The sequence below is a fragment of the Equus przewalskii genome, chromosome 3, assembly GCF_037783145.1.
Source record: "Equus przewalskii isolate Varuska chromosome 3, EquPr2, whole genome shotgun sequence".
NCBI lineage: Eukaryota > Metazoa > Chordata > Mammalia > Perissodactyla > Equidae > Equus > Equus przewalskii.
In genome coordinates, this window is record NC_091833.1 from 77,055,982 (window position 1) to 77,068,203 (window position 12,222).

The following is a 12,222-nucleotide window of genomic DNA, read 5'->3' on the forward strand; positions in this document are numbered from 1 at the left end:
AGGTAACATTTAATTTAATCCTCAAAACAACTGTATGTGGTAGGTACTACTATCATGTCTGTTTTAGAAATGAAAAAAATGATTCATAGAGATGAAGTGACTAGTCTTCAGACCCACGGCTAATAAAGGGGCTGATCGGTAATTCATACCCAGGAAATCTGTTTCCAGAGCCCATTTCTTTAAGTTCTTTGCTTTGCCCCCTCCCCATTTTACTAGCTAGTCTTCTCCCTGTCGCTAAAATAGTAATTTTTCATCAGGTTTCAATCTTAGCCTTTTTTGCCCCCTCATTTTTTATATGTTCTTCCTAGAGAAACCCATCAATCATTGTCTTAAATTTACATATTTTATGTGGATGACTCCAAATTTACATCTTCACCCAGTGTGAATGCCAAACTCTCATTTCCATTTGCATACTGGGCATTTTTCCTCTTGCATGTCCTGTAGATATCCTAAACACAGCATGTCTAAAACCGAATCCGTCATCTAAAGTATTTCTGAGGTATCTGTAACAGTGATTAAGAGCATAGTTCAAGCTAAACTGTCAGTTTATATCTCAGGTTTTCTGCTGACCTTGGCCAGCTTACCTATTCTCTTTGTGTTTGTTTCCTTATCTGTAAAGTGGAGATAATAATAGAGCTTACTTCATATGATTGTTGAGAGACTTAAATGAGAGAAAACTTGGAAGAATACCTGGCACATAGTAAATGTTCAGTATATGTTAGTCTCTGCTTTCAACATCATTCCCTCCCATTCCCCTCCAACATATTCCTCCTATGTTCCCTATCGAACCCACAGAGCTGTCCGAGCCAAAATTTGGGTGATACTCTTGACTGTTCCCTGCCCCCTACTTCTGATTATTAATCAGTCATGAGGTTCTGTCTAGTCATCTTAGTATCTATTAAACTTCCTATGTTTCTTTATATAACCTCGGCCTCTATATTATTGTGCCTGAACTATTGTAATACCCTATTTCTACTGTTCTCCCTAACTCTAGTCCTGTCTCCATCCCATTCTCTATATTGTAGCCAGAATGATCTTTCAAAAGAACAAATCTATTAATATCACTTCTCTGCTTAAAGCCTTCACCGTCTTCTTGTTGCCATTGGTGGGGAGGGTTTACCTTCATGTGGGCTTTTATGATCTGCTCACCTCGTCATCCTCATCTCTTACCACCACTTCTGTTACTAGGTTTTTGCCCTAATCATGCTGAACTACTTGTGGCACCCTAAAATCACAGTTCTTTTGTATGTTTCCAGACCTGTGCGTAGACTGTTCTTTTGGCATCAGATTTCTCTGTCTCTTAGCCTGGTGAACTTTTATTGATCCTTCAGATCTCAGCTTAGGTATTACTTCTTCCAGGAGGCTTCCTTAACTTCTCTGCTCCTCCTGTGTCTTCACAGAGCATTTTGTGCATATCTCTGGGAAGAGTCGGAAATGCAAGAGCTATGTCTGTTTCATCATTTTAAAACTACCATTAGCATAATGTTAAACACTTATAGTGGTGCTCAGTAAATATTTGCTGAAAGATAAATATATGAAGTATAAATTTTAAGGAATCACTAATATTTCACTATAACGTGTTTTTGCTTAAGTTTCTTTGATTTATAGCCAGGAATAATTTTTACATTTATTAGCCATTTGTTTTCTTCCTGGCTCATTTATTTTTCCTTTCTGCTCATTTTTTTTTGGTTGGGTTTTAACCTTTTTCTCAATAACTTTTAGAAACGCTTATACGGTAAAGACATTAATCTTTTGTCATGCTGGAAATGTTTAAGCCTTTTATTGTGTTTTGTAAAGTCGCCATTTGTGCTTATTTTTTTAATAAATAATAAGTATCCCTATATATCTTTTTTTCACAACAACCTCCTTAGGTAAGAATTCTGAGGCTTAGAATGATTAAGCAAATTATCCAAAGATTTCCATCCATGCCGTTCTCTCTCTAAGCTCCATGGGTCTTCACTTCTGTACTTACTCCTTCTCCAGCAGTAAGAAACGTGTTACTAGGACCTGTCTGAATATTTGGCAAATATTAAATACTCAAAAAGCAATGGTGAATAATTGAATTAACTGAAACCAACCCAACGTTGGGTTTATTTACTTCTTTAATTCTGACGAACTCCATCCCAAAGTAGTTAAAACCGCAAAGGACACTGGTCTCTGGCTTCTGAATTTTGCTTCATGCACATTTTTGGAATTCAATCCCATTGCTCTGGTGTTCTTGACTCAGACCTCTGATTTTTGTTTGTTTCCTTCAATTTCCAGGGGTATTTTTTGTTGTTGCTATCAAAAAAATCTTTTGTTGTTCTCAACAGTGCTCTTTTTTTGCTATCAAAAGTATCCCCTTTTGTTGCTGTCATATTGCATGTACAGTATATTCTTGATTAAAAAAAAATTTAGAATGGACATTGGATGAGTCAGAAGCAAAGTTTTGCCCTAATTTTGGTGTGGCAACGTTAGGTTGGTTTCAGTTAATTCAATTATTCACCATTGCTTTTTGAGTATTTAATATTTGCCAAATATTCAGACAGGTCCTAGTAATAGATGAGTAAGTAAAGTATCACCCTTGCTTTGAAGGAATTCAAGATTTAGAGGAATATTAACACTTAGAATGTTATAGTGATGTGCTTCTGCAATTAAAAATAGTAAGAACACAGTAATTCCTAATTTTTCCTTATTTTTTTTTTTGAGGAAGATTGGCCCTGAGTGAACATCAGCTGCCAATCTTCCTATTTTTGCTGAGGAAGATTGGCCCTGAGCTAACATCTGTGCCCATCTTCCTTTGTTTTATATATGGGATGCCTGCCACAGCATGACTTGGTAAACGGCGTGTAGGTCTGTGTCTGGGATCCAAACCGATGAACCCTGGGCTGCCAAAGCAGAGCTTGCAAATTTAACTGCCACGCCACTGGGCTGGCCCCATCCTAATTTTTCTTGTGAGTAAAAGAACATTGCTAATTGAAATTGACAGACTTCTGAAGTTTTCCACACCCAAAATTTTTAGTAAAATTCACCCTAATTTTCTTCTTGAGGGAGAAAATGAAAACTAGAGACACACACAAAGTGAGGAGATGTGGGAAGAAACAAAACATGAACCAGCCGTACTCTGAGTAGTCGGCTCCTTAATAAATACTATGTAAAGAGGATCATCAATCACTATTGGGTCATGACCTTTTCTGTATTATACAAGCTGATACAGAGGCTTCAATGAAAGTAATTCATATACATTCATTAGCATTTTAAAGCAATCGTTTGATTAAACTTTTATCAAACTTTCTAGATACTTTCTTCATTACAGTGAATGTATGTTTGGAACTATTGAGAGTTAATTCATAAGAGAATTAGTAAATACTATGGCAGCGCCTATGCAGTTGCTCTCATTATGCTTTGGGTCATGTCATTAGTCTGTATCATGGTCTCTTTTATAGGAGAGGCCTAAGAAATTCTTTATTGTTGACCAGTTCCTTCAGTTTAAGTACATATAATCTCTACCCTAGAGCTTGAATTTATTTGATCTTTAAATATTTACTGTCTTGAAATGAGTATTTGACATTCTTTTTTTTTATTTTATTGATGTTAGAGGCTTATAACATTGTGTAAATTTCAGGTGTACATTATTATGTTTCAGTTTCTATATAGACTGCATTGTGTTCACCACCAAAAATCTAGTTTTTATTTGTCACCATACATATGTGCCCCTTTCGCCCTTCTGCCACTCCCTTCTCCTTTGGTAACCACTAACCTGTTCTCCTTGTTTATGTCTTTATCATCCACATATGAGTGAAATCATATGGTATTTGTCTTTCTCTCTCTGACTTATATTGCTTACCATAATGCCCTTAAGGTCCATCCATATTGTCACAAATGGCACGATTTTGTCTTTTTTTTTTAGGAAGATTAGCCCTGAGCTAACTGCTGCCAATCCTCCTCTTTTTGCTGAGGAAGACTGGCCCTGAGCTAGCATCCGTGCCCATCTTCCTCTGCTTTATATGTGGGACGCCTGCCACAACATGGCTTGCCAAGCAGTGCCCGTGTCCGCACCTGGGATCCGAACCTGTGAACCCTGGGCCGTCGAAGTGGAACGTGGGAACTTAACTGCTGTGCCACCTGGCTGGCCCCACGATTTTGTCTTTTTTTATGCCTGAGTGGCATTCCATTGTGTGTGTGTAATATACTACGTTTTTATCCATTCATCAGTTGATGGGCACTTGGGTTGCTTCCACGTCTTGGCTATTGTGAATAATGCTATGATGAACATAGCGATGCATAAGTCTTTCTGAACTGTTGATTTCATGTTCTTTGGATAAATATCCAGTAGTGGGATAGCTGGATCATATCGTATTTCTATTTTTAAGTTTTTGAGAATAGAATTTTTTGAAAACTTCATCCTTTTTTCCATAGTAGCTGCGTCAGTTTGCATTCCTACCAGCAGTGTATGAGGGTTCCCTTTTCTCCACCACCTCTCAACACTTGTTATTTCTTGTCTTATTAATTATAGACATTCTGATGGGTGTGACTTGATAGCTCTTTGTAGTTTTTGATTTGTATTTCCCTAATAATTAGTGATATTGAACATCTTTTCATGTGCCTGTTGGCCTTCTGTGTATCTTCTTTGGGAAAATGTCTGTTCATATTCTCTGCTCATCTTTTGATTGGGTGATTCATTTTTTTATTGTTGAATTGTTGAGTTCTTTATGTATTTTGGAAATTAACCCCTTTTTGGATATGTGATTTGCAAATATTTTTTCCAAGTTGGTGGGTTGTCTTTTCATTTTGTTGACAGTTTCCTTTGCTGCTCAGAAGCTTTTTAGTCTGATGTAGATCTGTTTGTTTACTTTTTCTTGTATTTCCCTTGCCTGGCTGGAATTTGAAAAGATACTGCTAAGACCAACGTCAAAGAGTGTACTGCCTGTATTTTCTTCTAAGAGTTTTATGGTTTCAGGTCTTAACATTCAAGTCTTTAATCCATTTTGAGTTAATTTTTGTGTATGGTGTAAGATAATAGTATACTTTCATTCTTTTGTGTGTAGCTGTCCTGTTTTCCCAGCACCACTTATTGGAGAGACTTTCCTTTCTCCATTGTATGTTCTTGGTTCCTTTGTCAAAGATTGGCTTTCCATAGATTTGTGGTTTTATTTCTGGGCTCTCAGTTCGGTTCTGTTGATGTGTGTGTGTGTTTTTCTACCAGCGCCATGCTATTTTGATTACTATAGGTTTGTAGTATATTTTGAATTCAGGGAGTGTGATACCTCCAGTTTTGTTTGTTTTTCTCAGGATTGTTTTGGCAAGTAATTGTCATTCTTAATCTAATATATTGTACCTTTACTTTTCTGTCATTTTTTACTGTAATAAAAATGTACATTTAAAAAATTGAAAGTCTACCCTAAATTTGTTTACTTTAAACACTTTGAGATACAAATAGACTTTATGATTTAAACATTAAAAATTATTTTTTATTAAAGTGACAGTAACTTTTAGTTTTAGATTTTTTTATTTGTGCCAAAAAAAAAAAAAAGGACACCAAACAACAAAGTAACCACTCCATCCTAACAGCAAGTAAAAAGTTGAACATCTCAGGACTGAAAAATCAACAACTCTTCTTAGATCCGTAAGAGAGAAGAGGACACAAGGCAAACTGCTGCCCCAAGATTGGAGAGTCAGATAAATGGAAGGAGTTATGCCTTCCCAGAACAGAGACTCACAAGGTGAAACCGTCTTAGGAACCACTGCTGGTTAGGAAACCTGAACTGTAATTGATATATTGCTGGAGGCTCACTGTGAATAATTTCTACAGTTAAAAGCTCTAGGTGGGGTGGGGCTGGCTCCGTGGCCAAGTAGTTAAGTTCATGTGCTCTGCTTTCGTCGGCCAGGGTTTTGCTGGTTCGGATCCTGGGCGTGGACATGGCACCGCTTGTCAGGCCACACTGAGGTGGTGTCCCACATGCCAGAACTAGAAGGACCCACAACTGAAATATACAACTGTGTACTGGGGGGGGCATTTGGGGAGAAAAAGCAGAAAAAGGAAAAAAAAAAGATTGTCAGCAGTTGTTAGCTCAGGTACCAATCTTTAGGGGGAAAAAAACCAAATCTCTAGGGGGGACTCAGTCATAGGGACTTCCACAATATTGTGAGATTTACCTCCAGGAGCTCAACCAGGTTCCCACAGTACATATCAGAGGAAAATCTCCTCTTGCTTCCATCAGGGGAAGGGAAAAAGGAATCATTTTGAAATATAGAAGATTCTGTTCTTTTTAACAAGGCTTGCCCTTGGAGGAAACTAGTTAACCAGAGCCTAACCTGCTGGAATATTATCAGAGCTTAACTGACCTGGAGGAAGTGAAATACCCACTCACTTCATCCTATCCCACTTAAAGAGGGAGGAAAAGAACTGAGAAACTCTTGTGAAGTTCACAGTTCAGAGGCATAGGCTCACTAAAAGAATGAGACCTAATCACAGGACTGTAGAATGCTTCCCCTCCTCTCACACCTTGCCACATTACTAAAAGCTTGTTTATAGCAGTTCCTTTTACCTAGTACATCATGTCTAGCAATCAAGAAAAAATTAGAAGGCATACCAAAAGGCAGAAAACACAATTTGGAGAGACAGAGCAAGCATCAGAACCAGACATGGCAGGAGTATTGGAATTATCAGACTAGGAATTTAAAACACCTATGATTAATATGCTGAGGGCTGTAATGGGTAAAGTAGACAGCATACAAGAGCAAATGGGCAATATAAGCAGAGAGATGGAAATCTTAAGAAAGAACCAGAAAGGAATTTTAGAGATAAACACCCTGACAGAAATGAAGAATGCCTTTGATGGGCTTGTTAGTAGATTGGACATGTGAGGAAAGAATCTCTGAACTAAAGTATATCTCAATAGAATCCTCGAAAACCAAAAAGCAAAGAGAACAAAGACTGAAAAAAAGCAGAATAGAATATCTAGGGACTGTGAGACAACTACAAAAGGTGTAACATGCATGTAATGGGAATACCAGAAGGAGAAGAAAGAGAGAATGGAACAGAAGAAATATTTGAAACAGTAATGACTGAGAATTTCCCCAATTAATGTAAGACACCAAACCACAGATCTAGGAAGCTCAGAGAACACCAAGCAGGATAAAAGCCCCCCTAAAATGACACCTAGGCCTATCATTTTCAAATTACAGAAAATCAAATATAACAAAAAAAATCTTGAAGCCAGAGGAAAAAATCACCTTGCCTGTAAAGGAACAACAAAAAAATTTATTCCGTCTAATTTCTCCTCAGAAACCATCCAAGTCAAAAGAGTGGAGTGGAATATTTAAAGTGTTGGGAGCAAACCTCACCAACCTAGAATTTTGTACCCTGTGATTATCCTTCACAAATGAAGGAGAGAGAGACTTTCTCAGACATACAGAAATTGAGGGAATTTGTTGGCAGTAGACCTGCCTTAAAAGAAATTCTTTAGAGAGATGGAAAATGATATAGATCAGAAGCTTGGAAACCCATAAAGAAAGAGCATTGAAGAAGGAATAAGTAAGGTAGAATAAAAAAACTCTTATTGTTTTTATTCTTAATTGATCTACCATAACAATTTGTTCAAAATAATAATAGCAATGGTGAATTTGATTGTGTATGCTTATGTATATATCTTACGTGTATGTGTATATGTATATATACATATATGCTTACATATAAGTGAAATGAATAACAGCAATAATACGAGGGATGGGAGGGAGGAATTAGAATTATTTGGTTATAAGGTGTTCACACTACCTGTCAAGTGGTACACTGTTATTTGAAAGTGAACTTGGATTAGCTGTACATCTATATTGCAAACTCTAGGCTAACCACTAAAAAAGGAAAAAAAAGAAGTATAACTGATATGTTAAGAAAGGAGAGAATAGGAATCAGGTAAACTGCTCAAAAAATTATAAAATGCCTAAAACCACAAACAGCAGAAAAAGAGTGGAAGACAAAAATAAGAATAAAGAACAAGGACAATAAATAGTAACAGTAACCAATATGGTAGTTATTAATCCAACTATGTCAATAATCACTTTGAATATTGATGGTCTAAATGCACCAATTAAATGACAGATTATCAGAGTGGATCAAAAACCAAGATCCAACTATATGTTGTCTACAAGAGATCTACTGTAAATATAAAGACACATAAAGTAAATGGACAGAGAAAAAAACAACAAAAAACCACATAATATGTAATCTACCCTGTTAAATTTTTAAGTGTGTACAGTACAGTATGTTAACAATATGCACATTGTTGTATAGCAGATCTCTAGAACTTTTCATCTTGCATGACTGTGAAGGTCTCTATCCGTCGAACAGCAGTTCCTTGTTTCTCCCTCCCCCAAGTCCCTGGCAACCATCTTCTACTTTCTGCTTCTATGAATTTGACCACTTTAGATACCTCATGTAAGTGGAATCATGCAGTATTTGTCCTTCTATAACTGGTTTATTTCACTTAGCATAATGTCCTCAAAGTTCGTCTATGTTGTCAAGTATGAAAAGATTTCCTTCTTTTTTAAGGCTGAATAATGGTTGTATACATATACCTCATTTTCTTGATCCATTCATCTGTCGATGTACATTTAGGTTGTTTCCATCTCTGGGTATTGTGAGTATGCTGCAGTGAGCATGAGAGTGTAATTACTCTTCAAGATCCTGTTCTCAGTTCTTTTGGATAAATACCCAGAAATGGGATTCCTGGATCATATGTTAGTTCTATTTTTAAATTTTTTGAGAAACCTCCATACTATTTTCCATAGTGGCTGCACCACTTTACATTTCCACCAACAGTGGACAAGGTTCCAATTTCTCCACATCCTTGCCAATACTTGTTAATTTCTGTTTTTTGTGTTTTTGTTGTTGTTCTATAATAGCCATGCTAACAGGTGTTTAGTGATATCTCATTGTGGTTTTTATTGACGTTTCTCTTATGATTGAGCATCCTTTCATATGCCAGTTGGTCATTTGTATGTCTTCTTAGGAGAAATGTCCGAGTTGTTTGCCCATTTTTAAAATCAGGTTACTTGTTTTTTGTTAAGTTGTAAGAGTTCTTTATGTATTTTGGGTATTAACCCCTTATCACATATATGATTTGCAGATATTTTCTCCTGTTGCATAGGTTGCCTTTTCACTCTGTTGATTGTTTCTTTTGCTGTGCAGTTGTTTTTTAGTTTGATATGGTCCCACTTGTCTGTTTTTGCTTTTGTTTGCTGTGCTATTGGTGTCATATCCAAGAAATCATTTTCAAATCCAATGTCCTGAAACTTTTCCCTTGTATTTTCTTCTAGGAGTTTCATAGTTTCAGGTGTTACATTTAAGTCTTTAATCCATTTTGATTTAACTTTTGAGTATGGTGTAAGATAAGAGTTCAATTTCATTCTTCTGCTGTGGATATCCTGTTTTCTCAGCACAATTTGTTGAAGAGACTGTCCTTTCCATTATGTAGTCTTGGTACCCTTGTTGCAGATCATTTGATCAGATGTGCATGGGTTTATTCTGGGCTTTCTGTTCTGTTCCATTGGTATCTATGTCTGTCTTTATGCCTCTTCTATACCGATGACTGTAGCTTTGTAATATGTTTCCAAGTCATGAATCATGTGGCCTCTAGCTTTGTTCTTTCTCAAGATTGTTCTGGCTATTTGAGATCCTTTGTAGTTCCATGTGAATTTTACGATTTCTTTTTCTATTTCTGCAAAGAATGCCATTGGGATTTTGATAGAGATTATGTTGAATCTGTAGATCACATTGGGAAGTATGGACATTTTAACAGTATTAAGTCTTCAGTCAACAAATATGGGATATCTTTCCATTTATTTGTGTCTTATTTAATTTCTTTCAGAAGTGTTTTATAGTTCTCAGTATACAAGACTTTTGCCTTTTTGGTTAAGTTTATTCCTAAGTATTTTATTCTTTTTGATGCTACTGTAAATGGCATTGTTTTGTTAATTCCCCTTTCAGATTGTTTGTTATTATGCTTCAAATATTTTGATGCTCTTATGTTGGGTGTTTATATATTTATAATTGTTATATCTTCCGGATGAATTGACCCTTTTATCATTATACAATGTCCCTTGTCTCTTGTGACAGTTTTTGACTTAATATTTATTTTGTTTGATGTAAATGTGATCACTTCTGTGCTCTTTTGGTTACTATTTGCATGGAATATCTTTCTCCAGTCTTTCACTTTCATCCCATGTGTGTCCTTAAATCTAAAGTGAGTATCTTGTAGACAGCATATAGTAGGATCTTGTTTTTTTAAAATCCGTTTAGCCACTCTCTTTTGATTGGTGACTTTAATCCGTCTGCATTTAAAGTAATTACTGATAGGGAAAGACTTACTCTGTTGATTGTTAATCGTTTTTGTCTTCTTATCACTTTTTGTCACTTTTTCTCTCTCTTTTCTTCACTTGTGTTACATTGTTTTTTTTCTTTTTTGGTAGTGGCTTGTTTTGATTCCTTTCTCATTTCCTCTTGTGTATCCTCTATAGGTGTTCTCTTTGTGGTTACCAGTGGTCTTACATAAAACATCTTACAGTTTTAACAGTGTATTTTAAACTTAACTTAACTTCAAAAACTCTGCTCTTTTACTTCTCTCCCTCCCTGCCACACTTTGTTATCAGTGTCACAAGTTACATCTATTTATATTGTGTATCCATTAACCTATTTTTGTAGTTATTTTTATGCTTTTGTCTTCTAACTTCTATAGTAGAATTAAAAGTGATTGTTTTAGTTTCTTTTTATTTTTAAGTTGTATTTAGAAACCATTTGTAGAGTTTAACATTTGTTATATATGTTTTTGTGATAAAATTCTGAATTTTGTTATGTTTAAAAATTATTGAAAATCTTTTTCGTGATAAACTTGTATGTAAGTTGAATAAATCTAATAAACTTTTTCTTATTTAAACAGAATTCTGAGACTGATGGTCAGCCATATAGAAGAATACATTGAACCTGTAGTTTTCTGAAGAAACAGTTCAAAAGAACCAAAAAATACAAAAGGTAATGAGAAAGTTGTACCTTAGAACCACACTTTGGAATGACATTTTTCCAGAAGAATATATAAAGGAATCCATAAACTATTTTGACACACTAACTTGAGGAAAGTTTCATTAAAAAATTTTTCCTGTTGTATTAATTTACCCGAAAACATTTATTGTGCCAGCTATATTCAGATACTATTTTAGATACTAGGAATAAGACGCAAGCTATCTCTGCTTTCATGAAGATTGCATTCTAAAGTGAGGGAGGACAAAAAATAAACAAACAAATGAAAAATTTGTGGTTAGTTCTATGCAGAGAATTAAAATAGATAATGTGATAGAGACTGGTGACTGCAGAAAAGCCCTCGTTGAAGAAGGATATTGCACTTGAGATCTGAGTGGCAAGAATGTGCCAGTCCTGTGAAGATCTGAGAGGGGAGATTTATAGGCAGTGAAACAAAAAATGACCATGGAATGCTTGAGGAACACAAAGAGAAAATGTGGCTGGAATATAATAAGTGAGGAGAAGAGTTTATGGAGTTTAGATTGGAGACGAAAACTGGGAGAGGAACAAATTTACAAAGTCAAGTGTTCTGTTTTGCTATATTTTAGACACCTGTAAAGTCTGTAGAAATATCAAGAAGGTAGTTGGATATATGACTCTGAAGTTAAGAATCTGGTCAAGGGGAGTGGATTTGGGAGTCACTGGCATAGAGAGATACTTAGAATTATGTCTGGATGAAATTATCTAGGAAGTGTACATAGTTTGAGAAGGATTTGGTCCTGGGACATGGCAATATTAATTAGAGGAGAAGGAGCAGCCAGCGAGTTGGGTGGAAAAGCAGGAAAGCGTTCTGTTACAGAAGTCAAGAAAAGAGAAATATGTTATAAATGCAGAATGTGGTCACTTCCATCACATGTTACTAAGAGGTCAAATAGAGAGTAGAGTAAAGCAGCCATTAGATTTGACAACATGAATGTCACCAATAACTCTAATAATAGTGAACAATCTCATTGGGAGTAGGTGAGGATGAAAGCCTAATTAAAATTGATGAAGAGAGAATGGGAACTTCCAATTAAGATGGCAAAAAATACAATTAAATTTTGTTTCCTCTCAAAACTCCATTAAAGCTAAAGTGAAAAGATTTTTTCACAAAAGACATAGCTTCATAAGAACAAATAGAGTGGGAGAGGAAACAATTGCAACAAAATTTTGGAACCTGAAAAGCAAAA

At 35.7% G+C, this 12,222-nt stretch overlaps 1 protein-coding gene across 50 annotated transcripts in view; it reads left to right on the top strand.

Moving 5' to 3' along the window:
- CLOCK (clock circadian regulator) overlaps positions 1-12,222 on the top strand; it is a 116,241-nt gene that overhangs the window by 38,810 nt on the left and 65,209 nt on the right. For all 50 annotated transcript variants that reach the window (XM_008536517.2, XM_008536522.2, XM_070614895.1 and 47 more), the window contains one exon: positions 10,917-11,008. The gene's annotated coding sequence lies outside the window, so the exon portion shown is untranslated. The remainder of the gene's footprint in view (positions 1-10,916; positions 11,009-12,222) is intronic.